Source organism: Ovis aries, chromosome 22 (assembly GCF_016772045.2).
Source record: "Ovis aries strain OAR_USU_Benz2616 breed Rambouillet chromosome 22, ARS-UI_Ramb_v3.0, whole genome shotgun sequence".
NCBI lineage: Eukaryota > Metazoa > Chordata > Mammalia > Artiodactyla > Bovidae > Ovis > Ovis aries.
This window is the reverse complement of record NC_056075.1, coordinates 6,322,583-6,350,185: the sequence shown is the minus strand read 5'-3', so window position 1 is coordinate 6,350,185 and position 27,603 is coordinate 6,322,583.

Below are 27,603 nucleotides of genomic sequence, written 5' to 3'. Positions count from 1 at the left end.
AGTGTCAAAGAATTGATATTTTCAAATTGTGATGCTGGAGAAGATTCTTGAGAGTCCTTTGGACAGCAAGGAGATCAAACCAGTCAACGCTAGAGGAAATCAACCCTGAATATTCGTTGGAAGGACTGATGCTGAAGCTGAAGCTCTAATACTTTGGCCACCTGATACAAAGAGCCGACTCACTGGGAAAGCCCTAATGCTGGGAAAGATTGAGGGCAGGAGGAGAAGGGGGCAACAGAAGATGAGCTAGTAGCTGGCATCACCAACTTGTGGAAATGAGTTTGTGCAAACTTTGGGAGATAGTGAAGGACAGAGAGGCCTGGTGTGCTGCAGTCCATGGGGTCACAAAGAATTGGACATGACTTAGCAACTCAACAACAACAGCAACAACTGTACCAATTTAAAAGCTAGAGAAAAGGCTCTGCAGTTATTTTGAGTGAACAGTACTCTACAGAGTTTTTCAATGTCTGATGACCTTGCATCCTTTCACTGAGGACATTAGAGAAGGGAGGCTGAGATTTGTTTTATGTTCTTAGATGATCTTAAGCCCTGTGATTTTGATCTTCTACAGTCTACCTATGCTTAACAGAATAATGAAAAAAATCTTGAGATATTCTTGCTTTAATGATTTATAATTAGATTGCAAACTCTTTGTGATTAATGGGGATATAATTCCTCTTAGTAAGAGTACTTGTGGTAGTATAGATTGTAATAATGATCATAGTAGCTAACATTTAATGAGTCCTTATTTGCCAGGCTCCTCTGTTCATGGGATTTCCCAGGTGAGAATACTGGAGTGGGTTGTCATGCCCTCCTCCAGGGGATCTTCCCAACCCAGAGATCAAACCCAGATCTTCCATATTACAGGCAGATTCTTTACCTTCTGAGTCACCAGGGAAGCTCTATTACCAAATATCATGCAAAGAGGTTTAGATACATTTTTCATTTAAACTGTAAGAGAATTGGGTACTACAGCAGTGGCCACAGAACTGGAAAAGATGTTTTCATTCCAATCCCAAAGAAAGGCAATGCCAAAGAATGCTCAAACTGCCACACAATTGCATTCATCTCACACGCTAGTAAAGTAATGCTCAAGATTCTCCAGGCCAGGCTTCAGCAATATGTGAACCATGAACTTCCAGATGTTCAAGCTGGTTTTAGAAAAGGCAGAGGAACCAGAGATCAAATTGCCGACATCCAATGGATCATTGAAAAAGCAAGAGAATTCCAGAAAAATATCTATTTCTGCTTTATTGACTATGCCAAAGCCTTTGACTGTGTGGATCACAAGAAACTGTGGAAAATTCTGAAAGAGATGGGAATACCAGACCACCTGACCTGCCTCTTGAGAAATCTGTATGCAGGTCAGGAAGCAACAGTTAGAACTGGACATGGAACAACAGGCTGGTTCTAAATAGGAAAAGGAGTACATCAAGGCTGTATATTGTCACTCTGCTTGTTTAACTTACATGCAGAATACATCATGAGAAATGCTGGGCTGGAGGAAGCACAAGCTGGAATCAAGATTGCCAGGAGAAATATCAATAACCTCAGATACGCAGATGACACCACCCTTATGGCAGAAAGTGAAGAGGAACTAAAGAGCCTCCTGATTAAAGTGAAAGAGGAGAGTGAAAAAGTTGGCTTAAAGTTCAACATTCCGGTCCCATTATTTAATGCAAATAGATGGGGAAACAGTGGAGACAGTGGCTGACTTTATTTTTCTGGGCTCCAAAATCACTGTGGATGGTGATTGCAACCATGAAATTAAAAGACACTTACTCCTTGGAAGGAAAGTTATGATCAACCTAGACAGCATATTAAAAAGCAGAGACATTACTTTGTCAACAAAGGTCCGTCTAGTCAAGGCTATGGTTTTTCCAGTGGTCATGTATGGATGTGAGAGCTGGACTATAAAGAAAGTTGAGCACTGAAGAATTGATGCTTTTGAATTGTGGTGTTGAAGAAGACTCTTGAGAGTCCCTTGGACTGCAAGGAGATCCAACCAGTCCATTCTAAAGGAGATCAGCCCTGGATGTTCATTGGAGGGACTGATGTTGAAGCTGAAACTCCAATACTTTGGCCACCTGGTGCAGACAGCTGATTCATTTGAAAAGACCCTGATGCTGGGAAAGATTGAGGCCAGAGGAGAAGGGGACGATAGAGGATGAGATGGTTGGGTGGCATCACCGATACAATGGACATGGTTTTGGGTGGACTCTGGGAGTTGGGGATGGGCAGGGAGGCCTGGCGTGCTGTAGTTGATGGTGTCACAAAGAGTCAGACACGACTGAGTGACTGGACTGAACTGAACTGATTGCCATTTTGGGTACTATTATTGCCACCTCAGGGAGTTGGTGATGGACAAGGAGGCCTGGTGTGCTGCAGTCCATGGAGTTGCAAAAGCTGGACACGACTAAGTGACTGAACTGCACTGATTGCCATTTTACATATAGAGAAAGTGAGGCATAAAGACGATGACAACATGCCCGAACTCACACACGCTGCACTAGTGGCGAAGCTAGGACACACACCCAGGTTCACTTGATGTAGAATAAGCACCATCTGATTGGTCCTGAGTTATCAGAGAGAATGTCTCATGTTTACATCGGCTCTTTCTAGTGCAAGGCATCAACCAAATATATTTAAGAATAAAGACCCGGGCTCTCACTGTCTCCACAGTCTCATATATCTGTAAACTTGTGAACCAACTGGATATCCAAAACCAAAATGAACAGTGATGGCAGGCAGCCTCTGTGGCCAATCCCTATGGAATCTTTAAACACCCATTCTCTCAGTAGCAAGGTTATTGACTGAATTATTGACTTAACTCTCCATTTCCCTTTGCCTTGAAAAGTCAACAGTCAACTAGATGTCTTGGCTCTTTGCCTAAATGGACAGTGATAATTCTAACACATGATATCCATATTGTGGCAGTTATTATTTTACAAATATGTAATGTCACAAAGACAGTTTGAGAATTTAAATTAGTGTTTGGTTGTAGCTTTAGTCATGCCTTACCACTTTGTTATATGACCCAATTGCCTGGCTAACATTTTCTCAGGCAGTTATTTCCTGTGCATTTCCTGAGGTTTCCACAACTAGCCTTTTTTTCTTTTTTTTTTTTAAGAGAATGGTAGTTAAAATAATAGAGCTTTTAAGGAATCTGAAGTTCAGTGATTAGGATTGTGGCCAATGGGTGTACTTCCTGCTATCTGTGAGAATATAGAAACTAGAATTCCGTCCTAATTATTGCAAAAACAAACATCCTTACCATTTTTTTTTCCTCTAGCAGATTGATAAGAAAAAGACTCTGCAGAACATAGAGCCCCAGGAACAACTGGATGCCACTATGCTTTAACAGAAACAAAACAGGAAACCAACCAAGGAAACCAATCTTAATTTCCCCATACAAACTGCGAGACAGGAGGAACATGTTTAGATAGAAGTGATGCAAACAGAGGTCTACTATATCATAACAAAGAGATCTGCATACGATCAAACTTTCAAACATTCTCTTACAGAAGCTATTTGGAACCAGTAGTATTTATTTTCCTGTAGATCTTGAATGGAAAAGCATAGATCTTTAGAAAAGAGCTGGTTAGTAATGAAGAACAGTTTGAGCACACCGAAGATAAAACAGTTCTCCATTTCAAGCTAACAAAGTTTAAATTTGGGGCCTGAAAAGGCAATAGAGATTTTATTGAAGCCAACACAAAAACATTTATAATGTGTTTATGTCTTTTGCAGTGCTGAGACCACAAGGTCTCCTTTCTCAAGGAGCCCCTTTCCTTACCTGTAAAGAAATGCCATCTTTTAAAATGAAAATTATATTCAATTCACTCAAGCTTATTATCATTATGGTGCCCTAATCATTTTCCTGATCCATATCTCCTTTAAAATCTCTTGCTAATTACTTCTGCCAACCTTGTGCCAGGTCCAGGGGACTCTGATGGCCTGAGATAAGCCTTGGATATGCAAGATTTCTAAAGTTTACGTGATATTAAAGACACATGAGCACAAGAAGTTCAGCAAGGTATTTAGTCTTCTACAATGCAAAAGCTTGCCCTTTAAGTGGAATACTAGAGATAAGAAATCATACTGGTGTGTGGAGACCTTGTTTTCTAGCTGCATTGTACCTGTGCTTCTCCTCTTTTGGCGATCACTTATTTCCATTATCCTCTAACGAATGATACTTTCTCTTCTCTCAGCACAAGTGGCTTGAGTAAGACTTACACCAGCTGAGGATCTGAGAGTGGAGCACAAGATCCTGGGCTACAACAATCTCTTTTCATTTATTCATATCTTTCTAGTAATTGGCACATATTAGAAATATGATATAATTCTATTGATTTTAGAGAGAGTGGAAGATGTATGTTCTGTTCTAGTGAAATTCTAGGAAAGAAAAAGAAAAAAATATATATATATATATAAAGAGAAAGCAATTTATAGCTTAAGAATAGGTAAAGGAAGTAGAATCACAGTTCTTTTTATTTATGCCATCATGAATCCTGCTTATCTTACACTGAGGCAGTCAGCAACTCGATATTCGTGTCTCTCTTCATGTTAGTGAGTGTAATCTTTTCTCTGCTTACTTTGCTGCCATTAGGTCGCCCCTAGCCCTGAATCATCTCTTAAAAGTGAAAGTGAAAGTCGCTTAGTCGTATCTGACTCTTTGCAACCCCATGGACTATACAGTCCCTGGAATTCTCCAGGCCAGAATACTGGAGTGGGTAGCCTTTCCCTTCTCCATGGGATCTTTCCAACCCAGGGATTGGACCCAGGTCTCTTGAATTGCAGGTGGATTCTTCAACAGCTGAGCCATGAGAGAAGCCCAAATCATCTCTTACTTTTCCTATGTAAGCAGCATTTGTGCCCATTTTCTATTAGTATCTGGTGTCAGAATGTTTCATATGCCTCTCATATGTCAAGCGGTGGGACACACATTAGAAAGTGTTCTCCAAATTATCAATTAGTGAATGAAAATATGGTCAATCAAAATGTTTCAATGTCATTAGTCTTAAAAAGACAACAATAAATCTTACATTAACTTCTGGATTGTCAGTCCCCTGAATGTGGGGATCCTTTCTTTATACAGTTCAAGCTGGGAAAAATAATACATAGATTAAGTTAATCATTTATCAAGTGTTTTTAGCTGATTTTAGGACTTAAAAATAATGCAGCTACTGTTTTTATCTTAATACTTTAATTCTTCAACACCAGGACAAATGAACCATAAAACAAATCAACAAATAATAAAGTGGTCTTTATTGATGGTCTTTAATATTTTTTCCTGGGACTGATCACAGGAACTTAAAAACTAATTGGACATAAAGGGAAACATACCCTTCAATTTTTGTTTATCTATTATAAACAACTTTTACCCATTATAAAGAACCTTTGAATCTTTTATCTGTTACTTTATTATTTGAGTTTCCATCTTACTCTGATGAATTGGATCCTGATATTCTATTTGTCATAGAGTAGTGGTTTTAAGTTCTCTTCTACTCTTAAGTTTCCAGTACATTTCGTCTTCATGTCTATTTTATGGTGAATGTTTTTCAGCAATTTCTTATAACAGTAAGTTATTAAAATAGCTCTAGTTTTGATGTTTTTAGCACAGTTCAGTTCAGTCGCTCAGTTGTGTCCAACTCTGCGGCCCCATGGACTGCAGCACACCAGGCTTCCCTGTCCATCACCAATGCTCAGAGCTTGCTCAAGCTCATGTCCATCGAGTCAGTGATGCCATCCAACCATCTCATCCTCTGTCATCCCCTTCTCCTCCTGCTTTCAATCTTTCCCAGCATCAGGATCTTTTCCAATGAGTCAGTTCTTTGCATCAGGTGGCCAAAGTATTGGAGTTTCAACTTCAGCATCAGTCCTTCCAATGAATATGTTTCTTCTTCATGTCTATTTTATGGTGAATATTTTTCAGCAATTTCTTATAACACTAAGTTATGGAAATAACTCTAGTTTGATCTTTTTAGCACAAGGGCTCGTCTACTCACAGGAATACTCTTCTTTGCAGGGATATTCTCCCTAGGTACTAGAAAAATCTACCCTGCTCACGAGACAATATCTTACTCTCTATTCTCACTAGGTTTGCTGCTGTTCAGTTGCTAAGTCATGTGAGACTCTTTGTGACCCTGTGAACTGCAGAGTGCCAGGCTTCTCTATCCTTCATTATCTCCTGGAGCTGATGCAGACTCATGTCCATTGATGATGCCATCCAACCATCTCATCCTCTGTCACCCTTCTCTCCTCCTGCCCTCAGTCTTTCCCAGGATCAAGGTCTTTTCCAATGAATTGGCACTTTGCATCAGGTGGACAAAATATTAGAGTTTCAGCTTCAGCATCCTTCTAATGAATATTCAGGGTTTATTTCCTTTAGGATTGGCTGGTTTGATCTTCTTGTAGTCCAAGGGATTTGCAAGAGTCTTTGTCAACACCACAGTTCAAAAGCATCGATTTTTCAGCACTCAGCCTTCTTTATGGTCCAACTCTAACATCCATACATGACTGCTGCAAAAACCATAGCTTTGGCTAAATGAATCTTTGTCAGCAAAGTGATGTCTCTGCTTTTTAATATTTTGTTTAGGTGTGTCATAGCTTTTCTTCTAAGGAGCAATTGTCTTTTAATTTTGTGGCTGCAGTCACAATTCACAGTGATTTTGGAGCCCAAGAAAAGAAAATCTGTCACTATTTCCACTTTTCCCCCATTTATTTGCCATGAAGTGATGGGATGGGATGCCACGATCTTAGTATTTTGAATGTTGAGTTTTAAGCCAGCTTTGTATATGACTTTCTAACATACATCAAATTCTCAAAGTATAATTAATATTCAGTTCATTTAAAAGTATATTTTATGAATTAGTGTGCTATTATCTCATGTCTTAGTCCTCAGTTTACAGTAATTTAAATTTTTGTTAATTTTTCAGGAAAAGCATATTTATATTTGTCCTGAAGCATATTTTTTCTGGAATATAGTTAGCCAAACATGTTTGTTAAATTTCAAAGTTAACATTTGTTTTCTTTATATGTGTGTGTATGTGTTTTTGATTCCTTATTTTGTATGACGATTTTTTTAGACTCCCAAGATACTGAAATAAGAGTTCAAGTGAATTCTATTGGTTCGTAAAATGTTTAGAGATAGCAATGATAACTTGAAAAGATATATCAAGGAAAAGAAAATAAATTATAGTTATTAGAAAAGCAACATAAATAGCATCTCTCAATATGGCTGATACTGAAGCTTTAGAATTTATCCAAACTAACAGCTTACTATACCTGCATATATTAGGGACAAAGAGGAGACATGAGACATGTATATCCCTTAACTGAACTGACTTTTCGCTGATGGTGGTACAGTGCTGAAGGACTTTGTGGTTATGCGTGTTAGTAGAAGGAAGAGGAAAGATAAAGATACATGTTGAATTCTTAATTGCGTTTTTTCCATAATACTTACAGAAATTGAGAGTTGTGACATACATATGTTATATACATAACTTATACAGATTTCTAGTTCAATGAATTAGAATGTAAGGAATGATCAACTTGTTGGCAAGTTGATGCCCCAGAAACTTTACCCAAGGGTTTTTCTCCTGTAGCTTCCTAAGGTCACAACGTGATGACAATGTGTTTCTTTGTTCTGTCCTGAATATTCCTCAGCAGTATCATGGAGGCATTCCATGAATGTAATCATGTTTCAAGCTAACACAGCATACATACACTAGTTTTATGATTTTCCCTTTCTTGTGGTGCTTCAACCTATAACTTGGAGATGTCATAAGTGGGTGATGCATTCTTTACCTTTATAACTTTGTAAGCATTCTCAATAAAAATTATAGAGAGATGGTTTATTAATACTTATAGATTTTGCTGTCAGCTGTAACCAACTTGCCTGTGACCAACAGAAAAACCCTGTTGAGAGCTAGAAACCGGGATAAAATATTAGAAATAAACTAAACAACAACAACCCAAAAATCCATGAGAGAATACTTACCAAAGCAGTGTGGATTTGAGAGAACAAGGATATAGAAAAAACAAAACAATAAATTATTTTATTCTTTTCTGGTTTGCAAGCATTACGAATACAAAGTTATAGAAAGAGTTATAATTTAGCACCCAAGTATTAAACGATGAGTGATGGGAATTTGTGGCAACTGTGACTTTCACCTGGATTTTTCATTTTTACTTAGAAAATTGTAATCCTGTAGTTACTTTCATCTATGACATCTTTTGGCTATTTTAGATTTTAGACGCAAGCAGCGATTAGAATTCTTCACAGCAAATCATAGACAGAATATTTTGTCTGATTAAACCTTAAATGGTGTATATGTATTTACATGGTATGAATGAGACAGAAACACGCCTTTTAAATTGTGCACTCAGCCACAGCGGAGCAGTCAGCCTGTGCCTTTCAGCTGGCCGACTCCTACAAGTCTTCACTGTCAGCCCTGTTCCTGGTCATGAATCAAAAGTTAATATTTGGAGTAGCTTTTCAATCTGTCTATTCAAAGATGGTATTAAGACTCATCAGCAGTTGAACAAGCATTCTGATATCCTTTAAGCCTTTTTCATGCAGAGAAACTAAATTTAAAATTCTAAAAGCAAAAACAAAACCCCTATTTACAGGGTTAGATTTTCAAACAACACAGTGGTATTTTTGCTAAATTCTTATTTGTGTATGATAAGAATTATTTTCATATCTACATATTTTCCCTTTGACCTTGAGATTTCATTTCAATAATTACAAAATTATTTTGTAAGTAAGCTTAAAGAAAGATGCTCAGTTGATTTAAAAAACATACTTATTTGATTCTTAGTAAAGAAAAACTAAAAGCGGTCCACATAAGTAGTATAGCCTGAGTCTGCCATGAGTGTGTGAAGAGTGATTTACGTCCCCTTTCTCAATGTGAGATAACAGGACGGAAAATGTGAAGGGACTGGCAATATACTGCTCAAACACACATCGAAGGGGGTCCTAGGCCTTCTAAAGTCTAGGTCAAGCTCCTAAACACGGAAACCACAGAAAGTTAATGATAATTGAGATCATATGTTTCTTATCAAAGCTTCCTCAAGAAAAGCAGCTTAGGGGAAAATTCATAAATATGTGTCTTGACCACAGTCTACCAATCCCCTTCCGCATTGGAGCCTTCATCTAATTTGTTGACTTAATTACCCAAGGCACAGGAAGGTTAAACAGTGATAATCTGATTTTCTCTGATTGCTGATCACTGCAGAAAGTGGCTCATACAATACAAAAATAAACCTAGAACCTTAGGCTATATAAAATGGAGAGGTGAGGCAATTATCCAGATAATTCAGGCAAAGTTGACTGTTTACAGTAATCAAATTATCTGGATAAGTACTCAACTCTGTCTGCCGGAAGAGCAGCTTCACTCACTTCATCTGGTCTGATTAAATGGGTTATTCCTTATATCTAAATTTAGTGTGAAATATTTATGATTAATAGGCAAATTCACAAGGAAAAACCCATTATAATATCTTATAATAATATCACCCCATATGATAGGGATAACAAATTGCATTTTGCCCAAATAAAGAATGAGTACTTGTCTTTAAATAATTAGAAAACACGAGACCACAGAAAGAAAATAGCATGTGGAAAAAAGCAGATTAACTGTGGTTGCATCTAATATGAGGGCCTATATGAAAAGTGAGGTAAGGAAAGTTGAAGCTCTTATGATAAATGAGAGGTTATCCCACACTGTGTCCATTGGAAACCTATATTCTGGTGATCTCTGATTGTCAAGAGGGACCAAGAATCTTTAAATAGAAGAGAATCAGTTAACTTCTATTTTTTCTGCTTATAAAAGTAACACTTGCTCATTTTAGAAATTTAAGAAAATATAGAAAATTATAAAGAAGGAAACCAAAATCACACCGCGGGGAACACCATTCTTAACGTTATTGTACATGTTTTTCTGTACTCTGTAATAATATACAGTGCTATTTGAGCCTCTAGATCAAACCAGGCATGATTTTTAATTATGCAGGTCAATAAAATATTGGAATTATACTAAATACACTATTTTGAAGCATGCACTTTTCATAAGATGATATTTTGGGTGTATTCCTATGTCAATAAATATGTATGTACAGCATCATTTTTAATTATCTTACATGAATATAATATAAATCCAACCTCTATTTTTGGGCACTTAGGTTTCCAATTTTCTTATAAATAACCAGGTGTTGGATATCCATGCATCTTATGTTTCCTTGTTTTTTTCTCTTAGATTAAATCCCTAGAAATGAAATTGCTGGGTCACCAGAAATGCATATTTTTATGGTCTTTGATACATGTTGGTTAACTGAATATCATATTTGTTTATGACTTGTTAATACACAAGCTGGGTAAAAAAGTGCAACCACGAGGTAAACTCAAATGAAGTAATTGATGAGGCATGAGAAAGTAAAATTCATTTGATGCTGATGTTGGGACCAATCTGATTTAATTTGCTCAACAGTTTTGGCAATGAGCCTGTAAATATGAAAATGTAATTCTAGCACTTTACTTGACCCAATATGTTTTATTTACATAGTCAAAATAATGTAAACCCTACTATTGACCCATTGATCGCCAACTCTTGGAGCCAACTTATAGAAAAGGTGTGTATCAAAACTATGCATTAATCGTTGTCAGGTGGAATGAAATTGTTCCCAAGTTGATAATATATACATAAAAATGTAGTTGACAGAAAAACAGGAAATAAACAGAATAAAGGAGAGAAAATGGTGGGGTTGTTAATACGTTCATTTTACAAGGTAGAAATCAAAGGATACTCTGAAAAATTAATGGAATAAGAATCAGTGATGTAAACATATTGAAAATTATAAAGATAGCCAATGAAAGAAATAATAAAATAAATATTAAACACTTGATACAAACGAGTAGATGGAGCAATAGGATAGAGAGAGTGAATAAAATCTTCACCTCCCATGCCAGATAATTAGAATTAATAGATATTGTCTAAATTAGAGGGGTTCCTAGGTAGTGCTAGTGGTAAAGCACCTGGCCACCAGTGCAGGAGCTGTAAGAGACATAAGAGGCCGAACCCTCGGGCTTGATCCATGGGTCGAGGAGATCCTCTGGAGGATGGCAAGACATGAGATTGAAACCACGGGTTTGATCCACAGATTGAGGAGATCTTCTGGAGAATGGCATGGCAACCCATTCCACTATTCTTTCCTGGAGAATCCCCATGGACAAATGAGCCTGGAGGGCTACAGTCCATAGGGTTACAAAGACTCAGACATGACTGAAGTGACTTAGCACTCAGGCACACATCTATGTGCGTGTGCTTCGTTGCTCAGTCATGTCTGACTCTCTGGGACCCCCTGGGCTGTAGTCCACCAGGCTCCTCTATCCATGGGGATTCTCCATCAAGAACACTGGAGTGGGTTGCCATGTCCTCCTCCAGGGAATCTTCCCAACCCAGGGATTGAACCCAAGTCTCTTGCATTGCAGGTGGATTCTTTATTGACTGAACCACCAGGGAAGCCCCATGCACATCTAAATTAGATCAAATAGGAAATGGAAGTTCAAATACATATAGCCATAGAAGTAACAACCACAAGAATTAAAAATAGGAGCAGATTGCAGTCTATATACAGAAGGAGTGACTACTGATTTTCATTATAAACTTTTCTGTAGAATTTGATTTGTTATCAAGTACCTGGAGTATTTTGATAAAATTCAGACCTAAAAATAAGGAAAAAAATTATTCTTGGAGGCCCTTGGAAATTTGTTTGCACATTTGAGAGGGCTTTTATTATCACAAAAAGTGTATTATTAGAAACATGTAAAATGCTTTCTCATTGAAAGATACACACTGGCCATGCAAATCAAGTAAAGGGTTCCAGGCATTAATCGGTCAGTCATGTCACTCTTTGTTACCCCATGGACTATATATAGCCCCCAGGCTACTCTGTCCATGGAATTCTCTAGGCAAGAATATTGGGATGGGTTGCCATTTTCTTTTCCAGGGGATCTTTCCTACCCAGGGATTGAACCCACGTCTCTTACCTCTCCTGCACTCTCCTCTTTACCACTAGAGGCACCTGGGAAGGTATAAACTAGCCGTGCAAATCAAGTAAAGGGTTCAGTTCAGTTCAGGTCAGTCGCTCAGTCGTGTCCGACTCTGTGATTCCATGAATCACAGCATGCCAGGCCTCCCTGTCCATCACCAACTCCTGGAGTTCACCCAAACTCATGTCCATCGAGTCGGTGATGCCATCCAGTCATCTCATCCTCTGTTGTCTGCTTCTCCTCCTGCCCCCAATCCCTCCCAGCGTCAGGGTCTTTCCCAATGAGTCAACTCTTCTTATGAGGCGGCCAAAGTATTGGAGTTTCAGCTCTGGCATCAGTCCTTCTAATGAACACCAGGACTGATTTTGTTTAGGATGGACTGGTTGGACCTCCTTGGAGTCCAAGGGACTCTCAAGAGTCTTCTCCAACAGCACAGTTCAAAAGCATCAATTTTTCGTGAAGGGTTCAGTTCAGCTCAGTTCAGTCTCTCAGTCGTGTCCGACTCTTTGTGACTCCATGGCGAAGGGTTAGTGAGCTTCAGTTATGAAGTCTGATAGAAAAATCACTGTTCTGTCTCATCTCTAGCAGGCGATTTCTCTAAATTTACCCGAGAATATAGTTGCTCTGAATTAAGACTGTTTCCTAGCCTCCCTAACTCAAAGAACTAATTTTTAGGCAACCATATGTGAATGTGAATTATGTGTGTGCTATTCAGATTGAGCCTTTAGGAGGAAGGCATATGCTTACCACCTCCCCTTTCCTTTCTTCCAGCTGCCAGGAACAAGGTGTTATAATAAAGCTACATAAAGGAACACCAAGATTGGAAATGTAAAGTGACTTGCTAAAGATCATAATCAATAAACAGAAGAACGGAAAGAAAAATGTAAGCATTCTAGCACAAATTCTCTGTGAAGCATGTGTCTGAATAGTCTATTGAATTCTTTACTCCCAGAATAATTTAGCATTCTTTCCTCTTTAAATATTTATTTGTTTATTTATTTATTTTCTGTTTTGGGCCCCCCTGGTGGCTCAGTTAGTAAAGAATCCACCTGCAATGCAGCAGACCTGGGTTTGATCCCTGGGTTGGGACGATCCCCTGGAAGAGGGCATGGCAACCCACTCTGGTGTTCTTACCTGGAGAATCCCCATGGACAGCGGAGCCTGATGGGCTGCAGTCCATAGGGTCACAAAGAGTTGGACACGACTGAGCAACTAAGCACAGCACATTTGTTTGGCTGTGCTGGGTCTTAGTTGCAACACGTGGCATCTTTTAGTTACGGCATGCAAAATCTTAGTTTTGACATGTGGGATCTAGTTCTCTGACTAGTGATGGAATCCAAGATCCCTGAATTGGGAGCTCAGAGTCTTAGCTACTGTACCACCAGGATATTTGCTAATTTAGCATTCTAAAACATTCATGAAACAAATGTTAATTGGATTTCAGATAAATTAGGCCACTTACTAAAAACATTACTGGAGAACAGTTTATAGACAGACATTTCGGTTATGTGAAACTATTTATTCATGAAAAGAATTTTTAAAAATTCTTTATAAAAGCAAATTATGTCTCCAGGTTTTCTCAGTTCAAACATTTCTGTTGTGATTTTTACTATAATTATGTTAAAACTATCATACACATTCAAGGAAACCTTGAAAGAACAAATGTGAAAGATTTACACCTCTCAATTTCAGAACTTACTACAACACTATAATATTCAAGACTGTGTAGAACTGGCAAAAGGACAGACAAATAAATCAGTGGAATAGAACTGACAGAAATAAACCCAGGCATGGCCAATTAATTTTCAAGTGTGCCTTGGCCATTCAGAGGGGAAAGAATAGTCTTTTTAATAAATGATGCTAGAATAACTGGATATCCTCATGCAAAAGAATTAAGCTGGGTTCTTACCTCTCACCATATCCAAAAAATTAACTCAAAATGGAATAAAGACATAAGTGTAAAAACTAAAACTATAAAACTCTTAGAAGAAAACATAGGAATAATCTTTAGAATACAGGATTAGGCAATGATTTCTTAGCTGAGACAGCAAAAACACAAGCAACTAAAGGGAAAAAAAGAACAGATAAACTGTATAACACTTTCAATAAAGTGAAAGGACAAACCACAAAATGGGAGAAAACATTTGTAAATCATATATTGGATAATGGTTAGTGTCCAGAATATATAAAGAATGTTTACAACTTAACAACAAAAGACAAATAATCCAATTAAAACTGGGCAAAAATTTTCAAATAAACATTTTTTCAAAGAAGATATACAAATGGTCAACTAGCATATAAAAAGTTGCTTAATGTCATTAGCTGTTAAAGAAATGCAGACCAAAACTTTAAGATAACACTTCATATCCACTAGGGTGACTATAATAAAAATAATGGACAAATAGGCAAAGCTTTGGTAAGGATATGGAAAAACTGGAATCTTCATAGGTTACTGGTTAAAATGTAAAATGATTCAGCCACATGGAAAGACAATCTAGCAGTTCCTCAACAAATAAAACAGAAAGTTACCATATGACCCATCAATTCCACTTTTAGGTATATACCTCTGAGAATTGAAAGCATATATACAAAGATTCATATATGAATGTATATGAAAGCACTGCAAAATAGCTAAAAAGTAGAATCAATCCAAATATCTATCAAGAAGGGACTGGATACACACAGTGCAGTCTATGTATACACTGGAATATTAGCCATAAAAATGAGGTATTGACACACACTACAACGTAGATGAGCCTTGAACACATGCGAGAGAAGCCAGTCCCAAAAGGCCACATATTATATGATTCCATTTACATGAAATGTCCAGATTAGGTAAATTTACTGAGACAGAAATTAGTAAAGAGGTCACCAGAAGCTGGTGGGGAAAGGGATAAATGGGGAGTGATTGCTAATGGATATGGAGTTTTTTTGTTTGGTGATTAAAATGTTATTGAACTAGAGAGTGGTAATAGCCATACAACTTTGAATATATATACTAAAAATCACTGACTTGTACACTTTGAAAAGGTAAATTTTATGGTATGTGTATTATATCTAAAAACACACACTAAATATACACATATTGGGAAAGAATTAGTGTCTTTTACTTCAGTAGTCATTTTATTCTTCTAATCATCTTGAAGAAATAATTGCAGGGGATTCAGATAAATTAACGGAGAAGGCAGTGGCACCCCACTCTAGTACTCTTGCCTGGAAAATCCTATGGACGAAGGAGCCTGGTAGGCTGCAGTCCATGGGGTCGCTAGGAGTCAGATACGACTGAGTGCCTTCACTTTCACTTTTCACTTTCATGCATTGGAGAAGGAAATGGCAACCCACTCCAGTGTTCTTGCCTGGAGAATCCCAGGGAGGGGGTAGCCTGGTGGGCTGCCGTCTATGGGGTCGCACAGAGTCGGACACGACTGAAGTGATTAGCAGCAGCAGCAGCAGATAAAGACTTACACTTTATTTTATTTTTTTGAAGTATACTTTAATTTTATTAGTATGAAATATCTTGAGAGAATTTATTGTATTTGTGACCCAAGTACATGATTTTTAAACATGAATGGGTTTTAAGCAGAATCATACAATCATTTACTAAAAGTGCTAGCCTTAAGTAAGTAAGACTTACACTTAATTACATTTTATCCCTTTTTATATTTTTCAGTGATTTTTTTCCTGTTTACTGTGTGTTTTCCCCTTTCTTTCAAAACTGTAGCTTTCTTTTCTTTTTAAACTTGAATGTTATTTGAGAATACAAGGCTCACATTAGCTTTAACTGCCAGTGGCATAGACCTGCTGGCACCATTAACAAAAAGAGGAGGATTCTAACACTCAGGGAAGATGTTCTTATTTGCCTGGTTCACAAAAAGTCAAGAGCAAGCCCTATTATTAGAGTTAGTGAGCCCAGATTCACCATGTGATTAATCACTGAAGTAGAGTCAAGAATTCGGCCTGGATTGCACCTAGTGTGTGGGTCAAAGAGCTTTTCCAGAGCTTGTTTAGGGCTTCAGGCTTGTAATTTTCCTCTTCTACAATAAACTTTCTTCCAACATGCAGTAAAAACTGAAGTTTGGGTAATACTTCCTGTTGGAAGCAAGCTGGTTGCCAAATATTATTAAGCCAGAGAAATGGCAAGAGGACTTGGGTTTATTCTTCAAGGACACACATCATTCTTTCAAATATCTCAAAATGAGATAATGAAGGATAACCTGCTCATTATCATTTTGATCTTTGCTCCCTTACGATTCTATCTTCCTCTCTTTTTGGAGGGAGGGAGGGAGGAACAGAGAGTGAGAGAGAGAAAGGGAGAGAGAAGTAAAGTGGTATTGTAAGGTCATGGTTTAAAAATACCTTGCCTTTTCCCAAGGTCTTTAAAAATATCTGCGATCAACTAAGCAACCAATTACTGTACATCCCAAATGCATGTTTTCACAGATATTTTTAGGGGCAAGATTCAGTGACTACACATCCTGTCCACTCAAAACAACAGACAGCATGGAGGGCAGCTAATGAGTAGGTAGCCAAATGACAATGTCTCCTTACTTTGGACTTTGCTTCTAAGGCCCAAGTGGCTGCCTGGCCGTCTCCACTCTGGCGTCAAACAGTCCCCTTGCAGTATGCAGACAATTTAAATTATTACAAGGCAATGTTACAAGTATGAACCCTGGCACAAAATAAAGTAATTACATTCAATTAGCAGTCCGCAAAGTGATGGCCCAATCCTGAGAGCTTCAGATGTTGCCTTTTGTTGACTTACAGAAGCCAGGTAATGAGTGAAACTTCAAAGTGTAAGGGACTAAACTGCTGCTTAATTAGTGGAAACTAGATCAGAAAACATGGCAAAAGAGAAAAAAATATATATACTCACCATTTTCTTTTGTTGTAGGGATTCAGATAATATGCTCTACTTCCCACATAACAACAATGGGATACCTAAATGCAGAAATGTTCTTCTGAGGGAAAACCCACTGGAATGATGTTGTTAGAGATAGTTTGTTTGGGGGAGAGGGAATTTATTTAATGTCATATCTGCACCCTTAGGGGTTTATCTTCTCTTCTTATCATCAACAACAAAGCAACAACTTTTCTTGTTTGAAGTTTAAAAAATAAATTTAAATTGAATTATATTATTTTAGAAAAAATAAAAAACCTTCCTAAATCCCACTACTTGCTCCTCTGAAGAACAATTTGGGAATCAGAACCAGGGAAATTCTGAAAAATGACAAAATATAGGGGAAACTAGAATAGCTAATTACTAAAACATTATATTTTTATTTTTTAAATGTATGTATCTTAATGTAATTTATTGGATAAAACAAATTAAGTGAATCAAAGTAGCATTGCCTCCTTGTGGAGTAAAGATGGTTAGTCAATAAATAAATTGAGGAAAATATTATGTTCAATAATATTTCACTCATTATTCCAAAATACGTTTTAGGTGGATTAGAGATTTAAACAAGAAAAGTAAAACTCACAATTAGAAGAAGATGAGCGTTTAAAAAACATCTAGGAATCAACCATTCTAAGATTGACACCAAATCCAGACCATAGAAGAAAACAGATGAATTTTATCTATTACAGTAGTAAACATGACCTATCTTAAGATGAGAAAGTATGTATAATAAGGATAATAAAAATTTTAAAAGATAAGAAATTTAAATAATCCTATTGACCATACATGTTACATACAGAGGGCTAATTTCTATAATGCTATAAACAACAATAACAAATTAATAAAAATAACCAAACCCTAAATAGAACAAAAATGAGCAAAAGATATAAACAGCAGGAAAAAAATAAAAGTTCTTCAACATTTAAAATGATTCACACTCATTTATAATCAAACAAAATGAAAATTATATAGTTTTTTATTCATCAGATCTGCAAATATCAAAAAGTTTAGAACAGTTTGTGGGTGAGAGTAAAGCATTGTAGGTAACTCACACACAATTAGTGGAACTGGTTGGATTGCTGCAGAAGGCCATTTGGCCAAAATATAAAATGCACGTATCTTTTGACTTCTAGGAATTTTCCCACATATACATAGGACATGTGCAGAAATATTAATTGCAGTTTTATTTATAACAATGTTAGAAAAGCAATGTAGATGTCTAACAATAGGAGAATGATTAAATAGGACATATCAGTTCAATCCAGTTCAGTTGCTCAGTCGTGTCTGACTCTTTGTGACCCCATTAATCACAGCACGCCAGGCCTCCCTGTCCATCATCAACTCCTGGAGTTTACTCAGACTCATGTCTATTGAGTTGGTGATGCTGTCCAACCATCTCATCCTCTGTCGTCCCCTTCTCCTCCCACCTTCAGTCTTTTCCAACATCAGGGTCTTTTCAAATTAGTCAGTTCTTTGCATCAAATGGCCAAAGTATTGGAGTTTCAGCTTCAGAATCAGTCCTTCCACTGAATATTCAGGACTGATTTCCTTTAGGATGGACTGGTTGGATCTCCTTGCAGTCCAAGGAGTCAAGAGTCTTCTCCATCACCACAGTTCAAAAGCACCAATTCTTCGGTGCTCAGCTTTCTTTATAGTCCAACTCTTACATCCATGCATGACTACTGGAAAAACTATAGCCTTGACTAGATGGACCTTTGTTGGCAAAGTAATGTCTCTGCTTTTTAATATGTTGTCTAGGTCGGTCATAACTTTTCTTCCAAGGAGTAAGAGTCTTTTAATTTCATGGCTGCAGTCACCATCTGCAGTGATTTTGGACCATATACAGCTAGTTAAAAAGTACTACATGCTCTGTATGTACTGAATTGAAGCTACATGGTGTATAGTCACCCCTCCTGTCTACAGAGAATTTGTTTCAGGACCATCCATCCCACAACACCCAGATACCAAAATCTGCAACGCTCAAGTTCCTCATATATAACTGTATATGGGAAACATAGGCATCTGGAAAGCCAACTGCAGAGTGAAGTAAGAAAAAGCATAATGCTTTTTGATAGTATATTTAAAAGGCTACCACTTATGTATGAAGCAGTAATACACACACGTACATATTTTTGTCTGTCTCTGGAAGAATATCTGGTAAACTGATGGTACTGGGAAAGAAGGAAGGGTAGGAGACAATCCTTCCTCTCTTAACATTTTTAATATTGTATCAAGCTTATGTATTTCATTTTCACATATACATCAATTGTATGTACATGGCAACATTTAATATTTAATATGCACAGATAATCTCATCATAAATTTACGGTTTGTGATTTATATCTTTCCACTGTCTTGAGCCAGTTTTAGCAATTGCACTATGATTTTACACCTCCAAAATCCATAGATATGAAAATCTGAATGAAGTCTAGTCTTTGAAAACTTGAAGCAATGAGTGAATTGCTGATTGGATTAGCCACTTATATCCTTTAATTGAAGATAATTATTCAAACAAATTAGCAGATTATTTATTATAAGCATAGTCTTTCTTCCAACCTGCCTTTCCAACCTTTTCTCCATATTGGAGGGACAAAAAAGATAGCTAGCAAGAGAATTTAAGCCATTTCTTTCATAAAGTGGACATTGCTATAAAATCCAGAACACAGTACATGTTACATGAATAACAGTTGAAAAACAATCTAAATATTCAGATCATGACCTCTTTTACTTGTTTAAAGTTGTTATATGTCAACACTAGAACTTTAAGTTTTTAGTTTTCTGCCTTGAAAGAGGCACTGTTAAACCTATCTTATATGCCTCAAGTGTTAGTCACTCAGTCGTGTCTGACTTTGCAACCCCATGGACTCTAGTCTGCCAGTCTCCTCTGTCCATAAAATTCTCCAGGCAAGACTACTGGAGTGGGTAGCCATCCCCTTCTCCGGAGGATCTTCCCAACCCAGGGACAGAACCCGGGTCTCCTGCATTGCAGGTGGACTCTTTACCGAGTCCTATATATGGCTATATATGGCCTATATATATATATGAGTCCTATATATGGTTATATATATATATATGCCTATATACGGTTTATGTTAATATAAATGGTTTTTAATAGTTTAATCTTCTGCATGTTATCTTGATTTGTAAAGTCACTTTTCTAGTTGCTGATAAAAATATCAATTGTCATTTAAACAAATATTATATGTATCTATTTAATTGAGTATTTAATATTTTATGTAGCTACTTATTTTCTCAACACGCCAAGTGGGAGAAAAAAACATTCCCTAACTGAAAGAGTTATATCCCATTTTATTCTCCATCCACATTCTCTTTCTGGAAACTTGGGTAAATTGAGCAGCCAGGTGATGACAAAAGATACCAGTTAAAGAGCTTCCAAACCTCTCTCCTTCCCCAGCTTGATCGTTAGAAGGAAGAACATGAATTCAGATCATTGCTTCTTCTGGTACGTCTTGAGATCTTTACTTATTCCCTTACTCCTCGATTAAAATATTTTCTATTTACTTTGAAGAATAATGATCCTCACAAACCTTTTGATCAAGAAATCCCAGATTTAGAAATCTACCATATCATAAGCAACAGTGCAAGAAATTAATGTATTATTGGGGGCAGGAGGAGAAGGGGATGACAGAGGATGAGATGGCTGGATGGCATCACTGACTCGATGGACGTGAGTCTGAGTGAACTCCGGGAGTTGGTGATGGACAGGGAGGCCTGGCATGCTGCAATTCATGGGGTCGCAAAGAGTTGGACATGACTGAGCGACTGAACTGAACTGAACTGAACAGTTGGCAAAACCTGGAAACAACCTATATGGCCAAGATTGGGGTAGGGGGGAGTGTTGTCATATTTGTATGATGGATCTAGTAAAATGATGTCAGGTTGATTTATATCTACAGACCCAGAGTTTCATAATGTGTTGTTATAAAAGGTACATAGTATCGGGTTGGCCAATAAGTTCATTTGGGTTTTTCCATAACATCTTTTGAATGAACTTTTTGACCAACCCAGCAATTTAATTCTTAGAAAAACAAACCTCAACCAAAAGCTATTCTGTGAAATATGTGTGAGGATCCATTTATGTGACCAAGGGAAATGGGAAGAGGCTGCACCAAGCCACTACCAACTGTCACTTGAGGTGGGGGAGCACTTAGTTAGTTTACCTTCATCTTCAGGGCCTTGTTGTTGTAGTTGTTGAGTTGCTGAGTCATGTCCGACTGTTTGGAACCCCATGAAGCACAGCGCGCCAGGCTTCCTTGTCTGTTACCCCCTTCTCTTGTCCTCAGTCTTTCCCAGCATTAGGGTCTTTTCCAATCACTTGGCTCCTCGCAGCAGCTGGCCAAAGTATAGGAGCTTCAGCATCAGCATCAGTCCTTCCAATGAATATTCAGGGCCTAGTGATCTAAATTCAAAATGATCTTTAAAGTGAGGAAAGAGATTGGAATTGAAATCCATTCTAGAATCCTAGCCCTTGGGTGATTCAGGGTCAGTGTCTTTCTGGCTCGGGTCTGTGATTTATTTGGCTGCTTCCTGTTTGAAGCCTTTGAACACTACCTTTGTTTTCTTTCTGCTTTCTTTATACTGGCAAAAGAGCTATTGCCATTCTTTGTGTCATATTCACCTGCCTGGGGTGACTTCCTGCCTGATTAATCACCTAAACTGGGAAATTTTGGAGAGTGAAAGGAGGTACTATTAATACTCACTCCAGGACAATAGGCATAAGCCAGACTGGTCCCAGACCAGCTGGCATCTATGGCTACCCTTCACAAGTTACAACATTCAGAGGAAGAGAGAGATGGCATTTTCTGCTGGCCTTACCATGAAAGGGAATACCATTATTTCTTTTAGAAGCCTTAAATAGAGTTCTCAAGATTTCCTGGCATGAACTGGATACTTTTGCCATCGCTGACCCAAATCCTGTGACTGAGGGGATGCCAAATGCTGATTGTGTTTTTGAACTTCTCAGTCATTGGATGGAGAGATGAATTACCTTAGACCAGTAGTTTTGAAATAACCTTAGGGCCAGTTGTGCAACCAAGTTATCATTTCCTTCTCCAGGGGATCTTCCCAACCCAAGGATCAATCCCCTATCTCCTGCATTTCTTGCATTGCAGGCAGAGTCTGTTTACTTCTGAGGCACCGTGCTTACATGCTCAGTCGCTTAGTTGTGTCCAACTTTTTATGATCCCATGAACTGTAGCCTGTGAGGTTCCTCTGTCCATGGAAGTTTCCAGGCAGGAATGCTAGAGTGGTGGTGCTATTTTCTAAACTTGGGGATCTTCCTGAATCAGGGCTCAAACCCACGTCTCTTGTGACTTCTGCATTGCAGGTGAATTCTTTTCCTGCTGAGACACTGGGGGAAGCTAATTACTCATATAGTAAATATGAATTCATACAATCCAGATAAACAAACTTTTTAGAATCCTCAGTAATTCTAAGAGTTGTCAAGGGGTTCCTGGGACCCCAAATTTGGAAGCCTTACCTTAGGGTTTATGCAACTGGGCAGTTGAGCTATGTGAAGGAATATTATATAATTAAAATTAATTTTTCATCAGAAAAGCCTTAGAAAAAATGGATGTTGGATGAGCAGTCAACATCAATCACTGAAGGAAGAAATGGAAGGTCCCAGTGGTCTAATTTATCAGCATTTCTTTCTTGCTAAATTGTCCCAAAGGGGCATGTGCTATGTTTGTAATTTTAGAAAAATTTATTTAATTCAAATAATTGAAATTAATGTTTACTACTAATGTTTACTAATGTTTTAAATCATCAGAGCAAAATTCATTTAAGTGTAGTCTTCAATCAAGAGATTATTTAGTGCCTGTTATGTACCAGGTTCCCTGCTGGTTACTTGGAGGCTGTAGTGGACATAAAAAACAAAGCCACTGACCTCACAGAGCTCAAAATCTTTTAGAGAAGGCAATTATTCAGTTGGTGATTACCTAGAGAGTACTGAGTGTTCTACTGGGAGCATTCCAGGGTGCTACATAAACATGTGTTCTCTGCAACTCCAGTGTTTCATACTCATTTTATTGGCCTCATTACATTGAAAAATGAATATTTGTCTATGTACTAGTTTTCCTCCTTGGACTATAAACTCCCTGATTTCCAGCATCTTATTTATTTTTGTGATCCTAGAACCTAACATATTTTAAGTTCATAGTAGGTACCCAATAAATGTTCTCTGAATGGTTGATTTATTATAACTAGTCTCTAATTAGGTAAGTAGTTTTCAAATCCCTCTTCTGTAACTCTCAATGATACATTATTTTACTGTAAAAATATTAATTCTGTGATTTATTCTAGTCAATATAGTTTCCTGGAATTAAAAATAATGCAGTTTCTTCACTCCCTCATTCAACAAATATTTGTTCAATTATGATATATGAAAATATTGCATTTTGGGACTTCCCCAGGAGTCTAGTGGTTAAGACTTCACCTTCCAATGCAAGGAATATGGACTTCAACCCTGGTTGGGGAGCCAATATCCCACATGCCTCAGCCAAAAAATCAGCACATAAAACAGAAGCAATATTGTAACAGATTCAATAAAAACTTTACAAATGGTCCATGTAAAAAAATCTTTAAAAAAAATACTGTGTTCTGTATCCTGCAGAAAGGACAGGAAAAAAGTTAGGCAGTACGCTAACATTCAGGATTTTGATTCTAGTGAGCAACAGACAATGTCATAATAAAATATTGAACATTCCAGAATTCTGTGTGTATGTGTTGATATTGCCGCAAGTTCTGCACTCATCCAATCAAGAAAAAATGACTTGATTGGAAGAAATGGGAGAGTGACTCATTCGCTAAGTAATGAGGCTATGCCTCCCTTTCAGTCCTTTCTAATGACCATCAGGCTTGGCAGATGAATCACCAAAATGTGGAAGGAACACTTTGTGTTAGATCTGTCACATAAAGTTTGAAGATTTCATGTGGGTTGGTGTTTGAGACCACTTGGATCCAAAGGTTCTAATGCAGAAAGACTTCTGACAAGGATGTTGGTTTGTGTGCCCAAATGGACTAGACATTACACCCAGGGCTTGGAAATATGACCAAGGATGAGTCATAACCAAGCTGGTGATAAGAGAATGAAATAACACCCAGAGCCGCCCTCCTTTAAAAGACCAGGCAGGCCTCTGCAGGGACCTGGCCTGAAACAATAGAAATAAGCAGAGGAAAGAAGCCCCCACAAGCTCAGCAGCGGCCTTGTATACCAACAAGTGATGGCAGGACAAACTGAGATGCCAGTGTTCTTCCAGGCAGGACCTTCAGAGGCCCAGAGCTCAGAAAAATTTAAGAAACTCTCACCCACTTACCCCATAGATACGTCATGTATGTGTGTGTGTTAGTCACTCAGTCACATCTAAGTCTTTGCGATCCCATGGACTATAGCCTTCCAGGCTCCTCTGTCCATGGACATTTCCAGGCAAGAATGCTGGAGTGGATTAGCCATTCCCTTCTCCAGGGCATCCTCCTGACGCAGGGATCAAACCTGGGTCTCCTGCATGCTGGTGGGTTCTTTACAGCCTGAGCCACCAGGGAAGCCCAAGATCCATCATAGTCAGCTTAATATTAACCATAAAATGTAAAACTTCTATGTGTGCCAATATTAAAATGCCTTTTAAAAATATTTTCAGGTTAAAAAAAATGGTGATTTTGATGGGTTTATTTTGCTGGTGATCTAAGCCTTTACTTGCTTACTGTATGTAAAGGTTAAGCACCAGCTCTTACCCTCTTGGAAAGGGGAAACTGGAGACCTATAATCTGGACTCATTTTCATGGATGATACAGGTTAAAAAATAACTATGGCTCAGATCATGAACTCTGTATTGCCAAATTCAGACTTAAATTGAAGAAAGTAGGGAAAACAACCAGACCATTCAGGTATGAACTAAGTCAAATCTCTTACAATTATACGATCAGTTCAGTTCAGTCACTGAGTTGTGTCTGACTCTTTGCAACCTCATGAACGTCAGAATATCAGGCCTCCCTGTCCATCACCAACTCCTGGAGTCTACCCAAACTCGTGTAGAATGAGTCGGTGATGCCATTCAATCATCTCATCCTCTGTTGTCCCCTTCTCCTGCCCTCAATCTTTCCAAACATCAGTGTCTTTTTAAATAAGTCAGTTCTTTGGATCAGGTGGCCAAAGTATTGGAGTTTCAGCTTCAACATCAGTCCTTCCAATGAACATCCAGGACAGATCTCCTTTAGGATGGATTTGTTGGATCTCCATGAAGTTCAAGGGACTCTCAAGAGTCTTCTCCAAAACCACAGTTCAAAAGCATCACTTCTTCGGTGCTCAGCTTTCTTTTTGGTCCAACTCTCACATCCATACATGACTAATGGAAAAACCATAGCCTTGACTAGGCAGACTTTTGTTGACAAAGTAATATCTCTGCTTTTTAATACGCTTTCTAAAGAAAGTGAAGTCAGTCAGTCGTGTCTGACTCTTTGCGATCCTGTGGACAGCAGCCTACCAGGCTCCTGAGTCCATGGGATTCTCCAGGCGAGAATACTGGAGTAGGTTGCCATTTCCTTCTCCAGGGGATATTTTGACACAGGAACTGAGCCTGGGTCCCCCACATTGCAGGCAGATGCTTTAACCTTCCTTCCAAAGAGCAAGCACCTTTTATTTCATGGCTACAGTCAGCATTTGCAGTGATTTTGGAGCCCCCAAAAATAAAGTTTACCACCGTTTCCCCATCTATTCACTGTGAAGTGATGGTCCTGGATGCCATGAGCTTAGTTTTCTTAGTACAGCCGTGAGCTTTACACCAACTTTTTCACTTTCCTCTTTCACTTTCAAGAGGCTCTTTAGCTCTTCTTCACTTTCTGCCATAAGGGTGGTGTCATTTGCATGTCTGAGGTTGTTGATATTTCTCCTGGCAATCTTGATTTCAGTTTGTGCTTCAGCCAGCCCAGTGTTTCTCATGATGTACTCTTCATATGAGTTAAATAAACAGGGTGACAATATACAGCCTTGTAATACTCCTTTTCCTATTTGGAACCAGTCTGTTGTTCCATGTCCTGTTTTAACTGTTGTTTCCTGACTTTCATACAGGTTTCTCAAGAGGCAGATCAGGTGGTCTGGTATTGCCATCTCTCTCAGAATTTTTCACAGTTTATTGTGATCCACACTGTCAAAGGCTTTGACATAGTCAATAACACAGAATAAATATTTTACTGGAGCTCTCTTGCTTTTTGATGATCCATCGAATGTTGGAAATTTGATCTCTGGTTCCTCTGCCTTTTCTAAAACCAGCTTGAACATCTGGAAGTTCATGGTTCATATATTGCTGAAGCCTGGCTTGGAGAATTTTAAGCATTACTTTACTAGCATGTGAGATGAGTGCAACTGTGAAGTAGTTTGAGCTTTCTTTGGCATTGCCTTTCTTTGGGACTGGAATGAAAATTGACCTTTTCAAGTCCTGTAGCCACTGCTGAGTTTTCAAAATTTGCTGGCATATTGAATGCAGCCCTTTCACAGCATCATCTTTTAGGATTCGAAATAGCTCCACTGGAATTCCATCACCTCCACTAGCTTTGTTTGTAGTGATGCTTCCTAAGTCCCACTTGACTTCACATTCCAGGATGTCTGGCTCTAGGTGGAGGATCACACCATCATGATTATCTGGGTCGTGAAGATCTTTTTTGTATAGATCTTCTGTGTATTCTTGCCACCTCTTCTTAATATCTTCTGTTTCTGTTAGGTCCCTGCAATTTCTGTCCCTTATTGAGCCCATCTTTGCATGAAATGTTCCCTTGGTATCTCTAATTTTCTTGAGGAGATCTCTAGTCTTTCCCATTCTACTGTTTTCCTCTATTTCTTTGCATTGATCGCTGAGGAAGGCTTTCTCATCTCTTCTTGCTATTCTTTGGAACTCTGTATTCAAATGGGTATATCTTTCTTTTTTTTTTTCCTTTGCTTTTCACTTCTCTTCTTTTCACAGTTACCTGCCTCCTGAGAAGTCTGTATGCAAGTCAAGAAGCAACAGTTAGAACTGGGCATGGGACAAACAAAGGACTGGTTCCAAATTGGAAGAGTAGTATGTCAAGGTTGTATATTGTCATGCTGCTTATTTAACTTATATGCAGAGTACATCATGGGAAACACTGGTCTGGAAGAAGCACAACCTGGAATCAAGATTGCTGGGAGAAATATCAATAATCTCAGATATGCAAATGACACGACCCTTATGGTAGAAAGCGAAGAGGAACTAAAGTGCCTCTTATTGAAAGTGAAAGAGAAGAGTGAAAAAGTTGGCTTAAAACTCAACATTCAGAAAAGTATGATTATGGCATCTGGTCCCATCTTTCGTCCAGATAGATGTGGAAACAATGGAAACAGTGAGATACTTCATTTTGGGGGGCTCCAAAATCACTGCAGATGGTGACTGCAGCAATGAAATTAAAAGATGCTTGCTCCTTGGAAGAAAAGCTATGACCAACCTAAACAGCATATTAAAAAGCAGAGACACTACTTTTCCAACAAAAGTCCATCTAGTCAATGCTATAGTTTTTCCAGTAGTCATGTATGGATGTGAAAGTTGGACCGAAAAGAAAGCTGAGTGCTGAAGAATGGATGCTTTTGAACTGTGGTGTTGAAGAAAACTCTTGAAAGTTCCTT